The sequence below is a fragment of the Oncorhynchus mykiss genome, chromosome 15, assembly GCF_013265735.2.
Source record: "Oncorhynchus mykiss isolate Arlee chromosome 15, USDA_OmykA_1.1, whole genome shotgun sequence".
NCBI lineage: Eukaryota > Metazoa > Chordata > Actinopteri > Salmoniformes > Salmonidae > Oncorhynchus > Oncorhynchus mykiss.
This window is the reverse complement of record NC_048579.1, coordinates 34,622,120-34,639,036: the sequence shown is the minus strand read 5'-3', so window position 1 is coordinate 34,639,036 and position 16,917 is coordinate 34,622,120. Positions and strand designations below refer to the sequence as shown.

Below are 16,917 nucleotides of genomic sequence, written 5' to 3'. Positions count from 1 at the left end.
AGTGACGAGTTAATATTTAAAAAATTACCATACCGCAGGTATAATCCTCCCCCTCCAAGAAGTACTGCGGTACAGAGTGTTCAAGGTATAAAGGAGACCACAATGCCCATAGTCTAACAAATGGCAGTGAGGGGGACACACACACACACTCCCCCCTTCTCATTCACAAACCCACACACATAATTTAGCACAGTACAATGTCAAGATGAGTCCATTGCATGAGGGCGAAGATTGAAGAGCCCAAGGAGGAGAGTCTAGAGACTCCAAATGATCTCAAGTATTGATCCCATTTAAGCCCAAGGCTCTTGACAGACACATTCAGCAGAATGTGGTGATAGGTGGCATATCCAGGTGACTGATAGTCTCTGCTCTGCTTATGTTAATGGATAAAGGACACACATCCATAAACAGCCTCCTTTTCTCCTCTGTATCCCAAATAGCACACTATTCCCTATATAGTTCACTACTTTTGACCAGCGTCCTAAATTACTGCACTATAAAGGGAACAAGGTGCCATTTGTGATGCAGACCCTTTTCTTTCCCCCAGTCCAAGCTTTGCGGACATGCTTTTTTTGTAGAACCACTCAATCTTTCCATTAAAATTACATGGAGTGCAGCGAGAGTGGGTAGAACCATGAGGAGCTGTTGACACTGGTTCAGACCCAAATGGGACCCTATTCCCTTAATAGTGCACTCCCTTTGGGCTCTGGTCAAAAGTATTATACTATGTAGAGCAGGGCTGCCTAATCGTCTTCCTGGAGAACAACTGTCCTGTAGGTTTTCAGTCCAACCCTAATTTAGCGTATCTGATCCAGCTAGTTAAGGTCTTGTTGAGCAGCTAATTAGTAATATCGGGTGTGTTAAATTAGGGTTGGACTGAAAATCCACACGATAGTGGATCTCCAGGAAGGGGGTTGGACAGTCCTGATGTGGAGAATAAGGTGCCATTTGGAAATCATAACTGCATTGGAGGGTTCAGAGGGGATGTGTGTATCTGCTGCTCTCTTGTTGTGGGAGATGCATGCCTCTCATACAACAATAAGTGCAGTGGATTATTCAAAGATAATTGGATAGCTATGCTGTCACGCCCTGACCTTAGAGAGCTATTTTATTTCTCTATTTGGTTAGGTCAGGGTGTGATGTGGGTGGGCATTCTATGTTTTGTTTTCTGTGTTTCTTTATTTCTATGTTCTGGATGGGTATGGTTCTCAATCAGGGACAGCTGTCTATCGTTGTCTCTGATTGGGAATCATACTTAGGTAGCCCTTTTTTCACTCCTTTCGGTGTGGGTAGTGACTTTTGTTAGTGGCACTATAGCCCTGAAAGCGTCACGGTTGTTTTTAATTTGTTGTTTTGTTGGTGACATTTACTAAAATAAAAGGGAACTGTACGCTCACAACGATGCACTTTGGTCTACTTCTTTTGACGGCCGTGACATATGCGGTGTACAGTTGCAGTTTGTTTTAATGTACAGTTTAACAGTTAACAAATCTAATAGGCTTATGGAAAAACCACATGAGATCCCGTGACAACATGTGAAGCAACATGAGATCATTTGAAACTAGACATGCAACAACATGATCTTGTGAAAATAAACCTAAAGTCCTGCTGCATAAAATAGATAATGCTGCAGATTTATTGACAATAATACATTTCTGCACTTTGCTAAAAGCTTAAAACTGCCAAGAATCAAGGAAATTGTTAGATTAACATCAATGTAAAATTAGCAGTGCTCAGGGACACTTGACAGAGTATACATGAATGCTTTGGGGATTTTAACTTGCAACCTCTGGGTTGAGTGCATCGATGTTTCTGCAGTGCCACCAGGTCCAGTCTTTCTGCTTGGAATATGTTTTTACAAACTCTCAAAAATGAAGCATATGGTTAGGGTACAAAAAAGTCCAAGGTACACTTCACAGGTATACATATGAACTCACATGGTACAGTTTGGTACCTTGTAGGTATAATGGGACATTTTTCTACCTGATGTTTTGAATAGAGCACCACAGTGGAGGTGTCATAATACACATAAAACCTAGCGCTCATACAGGGAAATGCTTCCAATTGCCTTTTCACCGTTCATTTTTCCAATAAAGGATTTTTTTAAATACTTAAAATAAGGGCTCTGTTTTGTGTTGGCTTACCCTGGCGTGATGTTTTGATACCATGTAAATCTCTCTCGGAAAAGGGGCTTCAAATCAATATTTTTGGCACCATTTACTCTCAGATTCGAAAATGCTAATTTGCAACAAAGTAGACATGCAAGACTACAAATCCCATCTCTAGCTGACACCTTTGTTAACAGGTATTGTGTCTTTTAAAAATATCCACAAGACAGTTCATAGAATTCACAATTTAAAAAATGTAGCTAATTTATTCATTACTACATTAAGCTAACATTAGATAGTTAATCCAGAGATTCTTACCTTTGCCTTGATTCGGAAGTCTCGTCCAGATCATCATGGCATTTGTAGTTCTTTATTATAGCCACATTAGCAGCTAATTAGATTTTCATTTGGGGGGGGGGGTAAATATATAATATAGAATATATTGCTAAAAGTCACCTTGTCCTAGAAAGACTCACGCCAGGGCAAGCCTACATGGAACACAGGCCTTCCCTATGGGAAAATTAATTGTGGAAAAATGATTGGAACACATTCTGTGGTGCTTTATATAAGGTATGATCATGACTGCAGTTTGTAAGATGGAGCCGACAGATATGGCAGCTCTGTTTCTAGCTCCTAAGCAACTGTACTATTTTTTTTGTGTGTGTCATTTCTTATATTATTGGCCCAGAATTGTGTATGTGTTATTACATAAAGCCGGAAATAACTTTTGGATATCAGAGAGTCGGTAACTCACCAGCATTACGTGCAGGAATACAACTTTCCCAAATTGGATCCTTTGTTCGTACCCCCAGAGCAACATAACTTATTCCAGAGGCTGCTCCAAAACACAGTCACCGGAGAAGCGGTATTCGGAGTGGACTTCTGGTCCGACTCAAGAGACGTGCACACCATCCAGCACCTCCAAAGTATATTACTCACTAATATTCAGTATCTGGATAATAAAGTAGACAAGCTCAGGATGAGGATCTCCTTCCAGAGGAATACAACTTTCCAAAATTGGATCCTTTGTTAGTACCCCCAGGGCAATATAACATGCACACCATTGCGCATTTATGTTGAAAAATACCCGTAAGCGGCTACATTGCACAAGTCACCTGATGCTCCCAGAGTGATTCTCGCATAAAATACAGAGGTAGCCATTATTCCAATCGGTCCTTCTGAAAAACAAATTGTCCCGGTGGATATATTATCGAATAGATATTTGAAAAACACCTTGAGGATTGGTTATAAACAACGTTTGCCATGTTTCTGTCGATATTATGGAGATAATTTTGAATATTTGCAGGTGTTTTCGTGACTGCAATTTCCGGGCGATTTCTCAGCCAAACGTGAAGAACACACAGAGCTATTTCGCCTACAAAAATAATATTTTTGGAAAAAAGGAACATTGGCTATCTAACAGGGAGTCTCGTGAGTGAAAACATCCGAAGCTCATTAAAGGTAAACGATTTAATTTGATTGCTTGTCTGATTTCTGTGACCAATTTACCTGCTGCTAGCTGGACAAAATGCTATGCTGGGCTATCGATAAACGTACACAAATGCTTGTCTAGCTTTGGCTGTAAAGCATATTTTGACAATCTGAGATGACAGGGTAATTAACAAAAGGCTAAGCTGTGTCTCAATATATTTCACTTGTGATTTTCAACAATAGGAATATTTTCTAGGAATATTTATGTCCATTGCGTTATGCTAATTAGTGTCAGTCGATGATTACTCTACCTCATGCGGGATGGGGAGTCACTAGAGGTTCCTTTGACTATTGGATATTCTTATAGGCACTTTAGTATTGCCAGTGTAATAGTATAGCTTCTAGAAGGCTCAGAGCGAGTGACGTTGGAAAAGCTATTAGCGCGTGCTAACTAGCTAGCCATTTCACTTCGGTTACACCAGCCTCATCTCGGAAGTTGATAGGCTTGAACAGTGCAATGCTTGACGCACAACGAAGAGCTGCTGGCAAAATGCACAAAAGTGCTGTTGGAATGAATGTTTACACGCCTGCTTCTGTCTACCACCGCTCAGTCAGATAGTTAGATACTTGTATGCTTGTATGCTCAGTCAGATTATATGCGACGCAGGACACGCTAGATAATATCTAGAAATATCATCAACCATGTGTAGTTAACTAATGATTATGATTGATTGATTGTTTTTTATAAGATAAGTGTAATGCTAGCTAGCAACTTACCTTGGCTTACTGCATGCGGGTAACAAGCAGTCAGTCTCCTTGTGGAGTGCAACGAGAGGCAGGTCGTTATTGCATTGGACTAGTTAACTCTAAGGTTGCAAGATTGGATCCCCCGAGCTGACAAGGTGAAAATCTGTCGTTCTGCCCCTGAACGAGGCAGTTAACCCATCGTTCCTAGCCCGTCATTGAAATTAAGAATGTCTTCTTAACTGACTTTCCTAGTTAAATAAAGGTATATAAAACATTTAATAAATCGGCAAATCGGCGCCCAAAAAACCCGATTCACGATTGTTATGAAAACTTGAAATCGGCCCTAATTAATCGGTCGACCTCTACAGAAAATATGTGACTCACCACCTGGAATTCAGTCTTATGTAGCTAAATATGAAAATGTTTTTTTTTACATTGGATAAAAGTATAGACTCAATAGCTACAAAATGGTATATCATACAAGTATTTTTGAGGAACAGTGGAAAATGAATGATGTTTTGGTAGTTGATACACTTGTAAACTCACTTTTGAGAAAAGGGCCTTTGAATGTTTTGGTACCTACTGGAGAGCTCTCCTATGTCTACACCCATTCAGCATTGTTCACGCCCTCTTTTAAGCCAGCCTCACCCATCTCTTTAAGGATCACAATGAGGTCATGTACTAAACAGTGATTAGTGTAACTCGGCGTTACTCTGGACCCTGATCTCTCTTTTGAAGAACATATCAAGACCATTTCAAGGACAGCTTTTTTCCATCTACGTAACATTGCAAAAATCAGAAACTTTCTGTCCAAAAATGATGCAGAAAAATTAATCCATGCTTTTGTCACTTCCAGGTTAGACTACTGCAATGCTCTACTTTCCGGCTACCCGGATAAAGCACTAAATAAACTTCAGTTAGTGCTAAATACGGCTGCTAGAATCCTGACTAGAACCAAAAAATTTGATCATATTACTCCAGTGCTAGCCTCTCTACACTGGCTTCCTGTCAAAGCAAGGGCTGATTTCAAGGTTTTACTGCTAACCTACAAAGCATTACATGGGCTTGCTCCTACCTTTCTCTCTGATTTGGTCCTGCCGTACATACCTACACGTACGCTACGGTCACAAGACGCAGGCCTCCTAATTGTCCCTAGAATTTTTAAGCAAACAGCTGGAGGCAGGGCTTTCTCCTATAGAGCTCCATTTTTATGGAACGGTCTGCCTACCCATGTCAGAGACGCAAACTCGGTCTCAACCTTTAAGTCTCTACTGAAGAGTCATCTCTTCAGTGGGTCATATGATTGAGTGTAGTCTGGCCCAGGAGTGGGAGGGTGAACGGAAAGGCTCTGGAGTAACGAACTGCCCTTGCTGTCTCTGCCTGGCCGGTTCCCCTCTTTCCACTGGGATTCTCTGCCTCTAACCCTATTCAGGGGCTGAGTCACTGGCTTTACTGGGGCTCTCTCATGCCGTCCCTGGAGGGGGTGCGTCACCTGAGTGGGCTGAGTCACTGATGTGGTCATCCTGTCTGGGTTGGCGTCCCCCCCCCCCCCTTGGGTTGTGCCGTGGCGGAGGTCTTTGTGGGCTATACTCAGCCTTGTCTCAGGATGGTAAGTTGGTGGTTGAAGATATCCCTCTAGTGTTGTGGGGGCTGTGCTTTGGCAAAGTGGGTGGGGTTATATCCTTCCTGTTTGGCCCTGTCCGGGGGTGTCCTCGGATGGGGCCACAGTGTCTCCTGACCCCTCCTGTCTCAGCCTCCAGTATTTATGCTGGAGTTTATGTGTCGGGGGGCTAGGGTCAGTTTGTTATATCTGGAGTACTTCTCCTGTCCTATTCGGTGTCCTGTGTGAATCTAAGTGTGCGTTCTCTAATTCTCTCCTTCTCTCTTTCTCTCTCTCGGAGGACCTGAGCCCTAGGACCATGCCCCAGGACTACCTGACATGATGACTCCTTGCTGTCCCCAGTCCACCTGGCTGTGCTGCTGCTCCAGTTTCAACTGTTCTGCCTTATTATTATTCGGCCATGCTGGTCATTTATGAACATTTGAACATCTTGGCCATGTTCTGTTATAATCTCCACCCGGCACAGCCAGAAGAGGACTGGCCACCCCACATAGCCTGGTTCCTCTCTAGGTTTCTTCCTAGGTTTTGGCCTTTCTAGGGAGTTTTTCCTAGCCACCGTGCTTCTACACCTGCATTGCTTGCTGTTTGGGGTTTTAGGCTGGGTTTATGTACAGCACTTTGAGATATCAGCTGATGTACGAAGGGCTATATAAATACATTTGATTTGATTTGATTTGACATGTACAGAACATAAACCGATGCATGCGCAATTTATTTATGTGGATGCACTATATATTATGTGGTGGACACTTGATACATTCACATGATATTGTTGTGGTATGTCACAAAATCATGTTACGACCACAAATATTATTCATTTTATATATCAAGTCTTGCAAAGTGGATGGTCTCTACAGAAAGTGTAAACTGTACAGCCAAATGATTACTTGCATAGTAGCAATATCAGAAATAGATAGTGTCAAAATAATATATACAGTATGTACAAGAACAGTATCAATAATGATATCAGTGATAGACGAGGTAGTTATATGCGTACAATCAGGGGTAAAGTGGTTAAGCAGGGGGATAAAAAAATAGTAGCAGCAACGTAATTAACGTGTGGTAATTAAGAGAGAGGATTTGAATAGAGGCACTGCAGATAGTGCTGATGACTGGTCCGTCCGAACCACGCATGAACAAGGGAATCTATATCGGAGAGCCTGTTTCTGTCCTGCCCTTGACTTTGGAGCAGGGCATGTGATGTCCATTGCCTCCTTTGTCGCAAAACTCACTGATCTCAAAAAGATAAGTTTGTCTTGTTGGGTCCAGTCCAGGTGTCTTACGGCGCCGACAGAGATGGGCGCCGACAGAGATGGCCGCCTCGCTTCGCGTTCCTAGGAAACTATGCAGTTTTTTGTTTTTTTACGTGTTATTTCTTACATTGGTACCCCAGGTCATCTTAGGTTTCATTACATACAGTCGAGAAGAACTACTGAATATAAGAGCAGCGTAAACTCACCATCAGTACGACCAAGAATATGACTTTCCCGGAGCGGATCCTGTGTTCTGCCTTTCACACAGGACAACGGAATGGATCCCAGCCTGTGACCCAAAACAACGACGTCGTAAAAGAGGCAAACGAAGCGGTCTTCTGGTCAGGCTCCGGAGACGGACACATCGCGCGCCACTCACTAGCATACTACTCGCCAATGTCCATTCTCTTGACAACAAGGTTGATGAAATCCGAGCAAGGGTAGCATTCCATAGGGACATCAGGCACTGTAACGTTCTTTGCTTCACGGAAACATGGCTCACTCGAGAGACGCTATCGGAGTCGGTGCAGCCAGCTGGTTTCTCCACGCATCGCGCCGACAGAAACAAACATCTTTCTGGTAAGAAGAGGGGCGGGGGCGTATGCTTTATGGTTAACGAGACGTGGTGTGGTCACAACAACATACAGGAACTCAAGTCCTTCTGTTCACCTGATTTAGAATTGCTCACAATCAAATGTCGACCGCATTATCTACCAAGGGAATTCTCTTCGACTATAATCACAGCCGTATATATTCCCCCCCAAGCAGACACATCGATGGCTCTGAACAAACTTTATTTGACTCTTTGCAAACTGGAATCCATATATCCTGAGGCTGCATTCATTGTAGCTGGGGATTTTAACAAGGCTAATCTGAAAACAAGACTCCCTAAATTGTATTAGCATATCGATTGCGCAACCAGGGCTGGTTAAACCTTGGATCATTGCTATTCTAACTTACGCGATGCATATAAGGCCCTCCCCCGCCCTCCTTTCGAAAAAGATGACCACGACTCCATTTTGTTGCTCCCTGCCTACAGACAGAAGCTAAAACAAGAGGCTCCCACGCTGAGGTCTGTTCAACGCTGGTCCGACCAATCTGATTCCATGCTCCAAGACTGCTTCCATCACGTGGACTGGGATATGTTTCATATTGCATCAGACAACAACATTGACAAATACGCTGATTCGATGAGCGAGTTCATTAGAACGTGCGTTGAAGATGTCGTTCCAGTAGCAACGATTAAAACATTCCCAAACCAGAAACCGTGGATTGATGGCAGCATTCGCGTGAAACTGAAAGCGCGAACCACTGCTTTTAATCAGGGCAAGGTGACCGGAAACATGACCGAATACAAACAGTTTAGCTATTCCCTCCGCAAGGCAATCAAACAAGCTAAGCGTCAGTATAGAGACAAAGTAGAATCGCAATTCAAGGGCTCAGACACAAGAGGTATGTGGCAGGGTCTACAGTCAATCACGTATTACAAAAAGAAAACCAGCCCAGTCACGGACCAGGATGCCTTGCTCCCAGGCAGACTAAATAACTTTTTTGCCCGCTTTGAGGACAATACAGCGCCACTGACACGGCCCGCAACCAAAACATGCGGACTCTCCTTCACTGCAGCCGAGGTGAGTAAAACATTTAAACCTGTTAACCCTCGCAAGGCTGCAGGCCCAGACGGTATCCCCAGCCGCGCCCTCAGAGCATGCGCAGACCAGCTGGCTGGTGTGTTTACGGACATATTCAATCGATCCGTATCCTAGTCTGCTGTTCCCACATGCTTCAAGAGGACCACCATTGTTCCTGTTCCCAAGAAAGCTAAGGTAACTGAGCTAAACGACTACCCCGTAGCACTCACTTCCGTCATCATGAAGTGCTTTGAGAGACTAGGCAAGGACCTTATCACCTCCACCCTACCTGACACCCTAGACCCACTCCAATTTGCTTACCGCCCAAATAGGTCCACAGACGATGCAATCTCAACCACACTGCACACTGCCCTAACCCATCTGGACAAGAGGAATACCTATGTGAGAATGTTGTTCATCGACAACAGCTCAGAATTTAACACCATAGTACCCTCCAAACTCGTCATCAAGCTCAAGACCCTGGGTCTCGAACCTGCCCTGTGCAACTGGGTACTAGACTTCCTGACGGGCCGCCCCCAGGTGGTGAGGGTAGGTAACAACATCTCCACCCCGCTGATCCTCAACACTGGGGCCCTACAAGGGTGCGTTCTGAGCCCTCTCCTGTACTCCCTGTTCACCTACGACTGCATGGCCACGCACGCCTCCAACTCAATCATCAAGTTTGCGGACGACACAACAGTGGTAGGCTTGATTACCAACAACGACGAGACAGCCTACAGGGAGGAGGTGAGGGCCCTCGGAGTGTGGTGTCAGGAAAATAACCTTACACTCAACGTCAACAAAACTAAGGAGATGATTGTGGACTTCAGGAAACAGCAGAGGCAACACCCCCCTATCCACATCGATGGAACAGTAGTGGAGAGGGTAGTAAGTTTTAAGTTCCTCGGCGTACACATCACAGACAAACTGAATTGGTCCACCCACACAGACAGCATCGTGAAGAAGGCGCAGCAGTAACTCTTCAACCTCAGGAGACTGAAGAAATTCGGCTTGTCACCAAAAGCACTCAAACTTCTACAGATGCGCAATCGAGAGCATCCTGTCGGGCTGTATCACCGCCTGGTACGGCAACTGTTCCGCCCACAACCGTAAGGCTCTCCAGAGGGTAGTGAGGTCTGCACAGCGCATCACCGGGGGCAAACTACCTGCCCTCCAGGACACCTACACCACCCGATGTCACAGGAAGGCCATAAAGATCATCAAGGACAACAACCACCCGAGCCACTGCCTGTTCACCCCGCTATCATCCAGAAGGATGTCAGTACAGGTACATCAAAGCTGGGACCGAGAGACTGAAAAACAGCTTCTATCTCAAGGCCATCAGACTGTTAAACAGCCACCACTAACATTGAGTGGCTGCTGCCAACATACTGACTCAACTCCAGCCACTTTAATAATGGGAATTGATGTAAAATATATCACTAACCACACCTTCCTCCAGTCCAACCAGCTGTGGGATATTGACCCCTGTCACAGTGCTGTCATTCACAACACCAGCAATCTCAGACAAAGTGTCCACTCTGGTCTTTCTGAAGCGCTGCTTGATGAGGCCAGAGCACAAACTTGTTCTTGTTTTGACTACCGCAGTTATCAAAATTCAGGTCCACAAGTGTTTCCCCACCTCCGTAGTTGGTGAAGAAATGGTGCGTGTAGTTGATGACAGCACTGCTGCCTTTGTTTGCTTAGGCCACCTCTCTTTTTGATAGGAGGCATTAGACCATTCTCCTTGTATGACTGGTGGAGGAGAATCAGTCGTGTTCTACTGATGCTGAAAAACAAAAAATAACTACAATCCCAATCCACAGAGTAACGTTACTCACAATACAAACCGATTGTCATAGCTACAGTTAACCAAATAAGTTAGGTTCAACATTAACGTTAGCTGGCTAACTTGCAATGAAAACAACAAATTTGACAAAATTAGAAACATATAATATCTGAAACTATAGCTAGATTCTTACCCGTATACATGAATAAAAGATTCACGGCAGATTGCAACCCCTTTCATCAAATAAGACGTCCTTTGTTGTTTCCGTTTAGTTTGCACAGCTTGTTTGGCCAGTTGTGTTCCAATGATTTCAAAACTCGGTACAATTCTTCTGTGACAACAAAACTGTTGATCTCCGTTTCTTCCCCATCACCGTCATCAGAAGACTCTACAATGTTTTCTTCAATGAAAATGTTTTTACCTCAATCAGGGATTTGCTCGTCGTCTGATTCATTTTCAGAGTCAAAGAGAGTCAGCATCATCCTCCAGAAAGTAGTCCATCACAACTTTTTCCCACTGACCTTTGTCGATAGCGCCTGATAAATTCAGGGCAGCTATGTTATTGAGAGCAGTAGCAACATATTTGCAGTTCTCCGTGGCTAACGTTATATCTTTATAAAAAACTGCAGTAGAAAGGATTATCTACGCATAATGAGCAGCTCATTTTATAGACACAAGATGAAACTCATCTCTCAGCATGTCCAGCCCACTCATTACCCCAGCCAATCATGGTTAGCGGGAAGGTTTCTGACGTTTTCTTTGGCTAGATCAAATAGGTTCTTAATTTAACAACTTTATTCGTATTTACAGTTGGCAAAATCATTTTTTATTAAGGCACATGAAAGTTCACATGTTCGAGGAGGCATTTCTGCCAAAAAACGCATTTCGATAAAAAAAAATTGACGGTATTCTTTCCAAATGTCTACATAACCAAATATGCTAGACACGGTGGGATATTTTTGTGTCTGTAAAATTAATTATGTGAGAAATGGCAGTGTGAACTTTTATGAGCAAATATTGATATGATAACCATCATATTGTTTTACTCCATGTGTAACTCTGTGTCGTTGTATCTGTCGAACTGCTTTGCTTTATCTTGGCCAGGTCGCAATTGTAAATGAGAACTTGTTCTCAACTTGCCTACCTGGTTAAATAAAGGTGAAATTAAAAATAAATAAAAAATGAAGTAAACGCGATGACATGTTGTGTGGTCCTCCCACTACGTCTCTGGAAAGCATACAGTTTATTAGGCTACAGATTAAATACATTATGATGAACTTCACGGGATGGTGAAAGTGCAAGGTGATGAGCTTGATGCTTTTCCAATAAATATAGAGGGTCTTATTATTCTGGTGACATGATGATCGATGCTTGGCTGTCGCTTGGCAAATAAAAATGATCTTACTCTTTTGTCCATAATAATCTCATCATGTAGGCTATACCCGCACTGTATCTACCAGCTGTTGGCTAGATCACACAAACCAATACCGGAGTCGGCACTTTCGCTTTGTAACGCATCATTTTTTTGTGTGACAGAATCATTGAGATGAGAATGCAATGGACACCCATTTAAATCACATATTTTGATTTTAACAGCGGAAGTTATTTTTTATGTGTGTTTCCTCAAGCATGTGGCATGTGACATTTCACATGTGAAACATGTGTTTTTGGAACACTTCACACTTCCTTCCTATCAGTTGCCGGATAGGAAGGAAACTGTTCAGGGATTGAAGATGGATCAACGACATTTTAGTTACTCCACAATACTAACCTAAGTGACAGAGTGAAAAAAGGAATCCTGTAAAGAATAAAACAATTCCAAAACATGCATCCTGTTTGCAACAAGGCACTAAAGTAATTCTGCAAAAAATGTGACAAAGTAATTAACTTTAACTGAATTCAATGTGTTATGTTTTGGGCAAATCCAATTCAACACATTATGGACTACCATTCCCTATATTTCAAGCATAGTGTGGGCTGCATCATGTCATGGGTATGCTTGTAATCGTTAGGGACTGGAGAGGTTTTTTAAGGTTAAAAAGAAACGGAATGGAGCTAAGCACTGGGAAAACCTGGTTCAGTTTGCTTTCCCCCAGACACTGGGAGATGAATTTACTTTTACTAATTTAAAACAAGGTCCAACTACACTGGAGTTGCTCATCAAAAAAGACAGTGAATGTTCCTGAGAGGCTGAGTCACACTTTTGGCTAAAATTTGATTGAAAATATTTGTCAAGACTTGAAAATGGTTGTCTAGCAATGATCACCAACCAATTTGACAGTGCTTGAAGAATTTAGGAAAAAATAATGTGCAAATATTGTACAGTCCAAGTGTGCAAAGCTCTTAGAGACTTACCCAGGAAGACTCACAGCTGTAATTGCTGCCAAAGTTGATTATAACATGTATTGACTCAGGGGTGTGAGTACATACGTAAATTAGATATTTCTGTATTTCATAAAAGCAAAACAACTTTGTCATTAAAGGGTATTGTTTGTAGATTGTTGAGAAATTATTATTTTTATTCAGGCTATAACAGAACAAAGTGTGGAACAAGTTAAGGGGTATGAATACTTTCTGAAGGCACGCACTGTATCTCCCCACATGTAAACCCTACGGGTGTGGGTGGTGTAGCAGTGTAGCTCTTTAATATGTTGTCCTCATCTCACCTTCTACAGATCACCAGAGTAAGCATCTGCTACTGTAGAATGAACAGGGACAGGGTGCATCTGTGAGCCCATATTCCAAATGTAGCATATCAGATAGTGTGTGTTGCAAGGCTCAAATCAAATTAAAATAAGTAATTTAACTAAACTAAAATCCCAATTCAATAATCAAAAAAAGGACATTTATTTAAAATGACTTCTCAATAAATTGAAAAGTAGAAGGTATTTATTTTTAAAATGTGACCATTTCTGAACTTTATTTCAAATTGCTTCCTGAATTGACTTCCTTCAATATGAATTGAGCCCAACCCTGGTGTGTTTCCTTTTTCATATCCACTCAGTTTGTTGGTACTAATCTCCATGGATACCACAATAAATACTTTAATCCATTAAGTACATTTATAAATGTACATATGTAAACATGGGCTATAATATGCATTATAGCACGTCATACCTGTGATGCCAAAGCAGGCTGTGTTGTGTTTTGATTGAAAAGTGCAAATTAAAAACTCACACCTTTATGTTTACTGTTAATATTGCAGTTATTTGTACAATCGAAGCGATTGGAACTTATTGGGACTCAGATTTTCTGTAAAGGGAATCTCTAACAAAAATGATCTTACAAAATACAATGATGCAATTTGTTGTTTTCATCTCATTACAAAAGTGTTAAACAGCGTTGTGAAGCTGAACCACATGCAATCCCCCCAAAATTGGCATTTGCTTTTTGGTATCCCTCAAGTCAGTGTTGAAATCAGCACCTTGAAGTTGCCCAAACCACTTGACAGGCTATGGTTTGATAACCAATGTTTGAACACTTTCCAACACCAAGTTGAAAGGCTATATTTCCTTTTAAATGCAAATGAACCGAAATGGCTCACTATGACTTATAAAACGGGGGCATAACACAGTCCCAGTGAGTGGTGTTTCGTTGCCTGTGTTGCCAATCTGCATTCACTGAAACCTCCTGTGTCATCTATAAATGAATCAATAGGTTTGCCTTGACCCAAAGACCATACAGACATGCCTGAAAGACATTGTTCAATATGACTGACCCTGCACTCCGAACAGAACAGAGCACAACACAAGCCTCCTGTCTCATCAAACTCTTTCTGGTAAAACTGTTTCAAGGACACCCGCTGGTTCTGCTTCCACCACATGCACTTCCAAATAACATGTGGGGATAACATCTAATAATCTATTGATTTGGCTGGAGGGGGAATAAAACGCAAGTCAAACATTTATAGCTTCAAAAAATCTTTGGCATCAAGGAGGCTTTGAAAGCCATTTGCAGCAGCTGCAGCAGCGGGGTGACAGAAATTACCATGAGTTTCTGGCACAATAACTCAGTTTGTTACTTATTGACTTGGAGGGGGAATATACCCAATATCAACCTAGCCTACATAAAAATAAAAAAAAACACTCCAACTAAGAGGTAAGTAAAACAGCACACATACCTTGATTGATTCACACTGTTTCAAAGCCAGCTTAATCCAAGCAGTCAAACTATCCTCCAAGCTTATTTTCCCTGTGTAGAATACAAGACAAGCTTCTTCTCTCTTCTCCTTTTTTTTGCCTCCTCTCTATGATTCCCTCTTTTATCATTTACCTCTACCTCTGTCTTTGGTATCTTTCTTTCATTATCCTTTTCTGTGCAAAGCCTATTGCCCACGCCAGACTTGATGCCGGAGTGTGTGCCGCTAGAGGTACAAAACAGGGAGAGAGAATGTAGGAGTCTCCCTATGGTTTTAAAATGACGAGTGAGAGAGAAAGTGTGGCAGAGCAGTGTGAAAGAGAGCAAGCTTGTGTGAGTGTATGAGAGCGAGCGGGAGAGAGAATGAGCGAGGGTTTGTGAGCACTGACTGGCTCACTGACTGGCTCAGTGGCGAAGGGCTTGCGTTTACGCTGGGAGCTGGGGCAGCCGTGATTGGTGTGAGGCAGCCCCCTGTCAGGTCCCCGGAGCACTGGGATCTTCATCAAGCACATTATAGGGATCTGGAGAGCCCTCTCTTCTGCATAGAGAGTGGCAGTGATGTGTACTGTGGTCACTGGGGGATATTCTAATCAGAGAGACAGTAGTGCCACTTGGGGATGGTGTCTCTTCCAAGCTCATGTGTACACAGATAATGCTGCCGAAATTGGGGAGTACTGTAGTAGTGTGGTGAGAAAGGAGACAGGGCAGGGAGAGGGAAAGAGAGAGAGGGAGGAAGGGAAGAATTGTGTGTGTATGTATTCCCTGTGTGTGTGTGAATGCATGTGCGTGTTTGTGTGTGTGCATGATCGCCCGTGCATGCATGTGTGTGTGTTGGCAACAAAGACGATAATGTGTGAGGAAGGGGATGGGGTTTGTTTACCATTAGGGCTTAACTCTTATTAGTCAGGGACATCAGCTGGCTTCACTAATACGCCCTCACACTGAATACAAATAATACAACAAGCCCTTTACCTTTCTTATACCCCTGCAGTAAAGCAAAGACTTGATCTAAAAATCAAAACAAACTTCCTGGTCGCTCTGAAGCCTGTCGGTTGTCATTAACGTGTGACCTACATTCTCATATTTCCATGTCTTGCATGATTAAATGCGTTGCTAGTTTTCCTCGACTTGGAGGAGGAGTACTCCTCAGTTGTGTCCAATATGGAACTCTATATCCTATTCAGTGCACTTTTGAAAAGAGACTTATGGGCCCTGGTTAAAAGCAGTGCACTATATACGGAATGGGATGCCGTTTGGGATGCAGACAGGGACTTTTCCACTCCACTTGGCCATGATGCGGAACATCAGACATTGTCTCCCCTTCACCTCTGGAAGATTGAAGAGGAAACATGAGATTTAACCTTTGAAATGAGATCTTAATGGGATGAGAAAATGGAGATGACATACATCACTCTTGGGAAAAGGTTACTGAGGCATTAGCATATAGCATGTCTAATCCACATCACAGTAGGATTGTCTTGAGGATGAGCAGTATTTTACTGCTTGAGAACATCCACTCAACAGCCTGACTAACTGAATTTGGAGATTGTAAAACTGTTTTTGCACCTCCCATCTTTGGCATTGTGGAATGCAAGAAAAGCTCCACTTTTTATTGAATAGTTAGTGACCGTTTGTACTCTTACAGAAAAAACACATTAATTTGAAGTGAACAAGTGTTTAAAAAAAACTTTTCATGTGATCTTAATGTAATAACATCTGACAGCATGTAAAGCAACATGTGATCACATGTGAAGTGTCCCAAAAACCCATGTTTTCACAGGATTTCACATATGAAAATTCATGTGAAATCGTGTGGTTTTTCTGTAAGGGTATTGTAGACTAAATGGCATAATGACACATTGCGGTGTATGCTTTTCCAGGTAAGATTCATTTTTGGTAATCAAAAACATTGTGTCTTATTTGGTTATATAACTACAAAAACCATTCACAGAGAATCTATAAAAAAAAACACAATCTTGGACGGACTGGAGGAGAGTAAAATAACAAACCATGATCTTCGAATAGGATAGGCAAAACCTGTCCTTCTCATCTTTGGTGTTGTGGAATTCATGGAAAGCTCCACCTTTGATTCAGCTATTTGTGCCTTTGGATTGTCATATTGTACTGTAGACTAAATGGCACATTATGCTGAATGTGTTTCCTGGCAAGATTCATTGTGGTAACTAAAAACATTGAATCT

At 42.4% G+C, this 16,917-nt stretch overlaps 1 protein-coding gene across 1 annotated transcript in view; it reads right to left on the bottom strand.

Moving 5' to 3' along the window:
• Positions 1-15,123, bottom strand: part of LOC110490017 (cadherin-12) — a 198,102-nt gene extending 182,979 nt beyond the window's left edge. Inside the window, exon 1 of the mRNA XM_021563093.2 lies at positions 14,701-15,123. The gene's annotated coding sequence lies outside the window, so the exon portion shown is untranslated. The remainder of the gene's footprint in view (positions 1-14,700) is intronic.
• Positions 15,124-16,917: the final 1,794 nt, after the last annotated feature.